This window comes from Amaranthus tricolor, chromosome 15 (genome assembly GCF_026212465.1).
Source record: "Amaranthus tricolor cultivar Red isolate AtriRed21 chromosome 15, ASM2621246v1, whole genome shotgun sequence".
Classification (NCBI taxonomy): domain Eukaryota; kingdom Viridiplantae; phylum Streptophyta; class Magnoliopsida; order Caryophyllales; family Amaranthaceae; genus Amaranthus; species Amaranthus tricolor.
In genome coordinates, this window is record NC_080061.1 from 16,082,353 (window position 1) to 16,083,801 (window position 1,449).

A 1,449-nucleotide genomic window follows, 5' to 3' on the forward strand; every position below is an offset into this window, starting at 1 on the left:
GTGATTTAATACCATACAATCCATTCTTTCATGGCCAGTACTAATATCATCTCCACCATCTGGTGACCTTTTGCTGGGATCACCTACAGCCACGAGACGCGTCTTGTCGCGCGGTTTCAGTTGTTGGAACCATGGAGGCGGTCGTCTCGTAGGGTGTAAAATGCTGAGGATGGTTGTTTTGCCGCCGGAAAACAATGATTGAGGTAAGAAAAAATGGAAAGAGCGCCCCCATAACCGTTTACAGCCCCGACCTTCTTGGTGAGATCTGGTTTTGTTTGTCCGTGAAGACTGGAATAGGCGGCCCAAGGTAGAAGGAATCTGATAGATTAAGTCATTTAGGGTTTTCAATTTCATTTTTGACATTTAAAAAAAAATTTACTCAAACCGGATACCGGGTACCCCGGTTTTCCAAAATTCGTGATCCGTATCCGACCCAAATACCCGATTTTAAAACTGGATACCCGACCCGGATTATGCGAATTTGGAAAACCGGATAATTTACCCGATTTTAAAAATCGGAAAGCGGGTTTTCGGATCGGGTTTTCAAAACCGGATATTTTTGAACACCCCTACATTAAATTAACTTCAACACATTATTATTATTATTTAGAAACATGTACTTGAAAGCTTCTAATAATAGCGAAAATAGTCTCATCTCAACCACCTTGCATCTTATAAAGTTGTACAATGTCTCAACACTAGCTAAGATGCAAAGGTTTTTTCCCAAACCTGAAGCTCATTTATTTTTTGTGCCACAAAGTGATACTAGGTGGAAAGGATAACCTTTTCTTACACCCTAGACCATTAAAGCAGATCTAATAGATACGCCAGTTTTCAATAATCTAAGTTGTGAATTTCGCCGGTTAATCGGTCTTGAAGAAGAAAAACGAAATATTTTCTTCAATTGGAAAATTATAAGATCCAGACGGTACAATGAAAATTGAAATCAAAAAGAGGGAAGATGAAAATTGACGGTTCAATGACAATTAAAGAAACATAATATTAAATTTTTTTGCTTAAATTTGAAATTGGTAGAAAGAGATAATGAATTAATGTGATGAAATTTGGTTGAGATGGCCAAAATTTTTTTCGTGAATTGAAATTAGGGCAATTTGGGGATAGAGGATGGAGACATTTTGATTTCAATTAGTCCTTTCTATTTTTGTTAGCCACGACACAAAAATCTTTCACTACAATTTTGGCAATGTTGCTAACAAAATCAAAGAGATAAAAAAGTATATATCTTAAAAATATTCTTACCTCATATTTAAATTAATGTAATATTTTTATAAAGAGTGATGATTTTTTTTTGATTTTAGTAAAGAAAAACTAATAATTATTATTAATAAAGTATATAAAACTACTAATGTTATTGATATAAAAAAGGTTATAAGTGTGTTACCATGCGAATGTGCAAAAATATCCAATCTGAAATATCTAGTATATCTG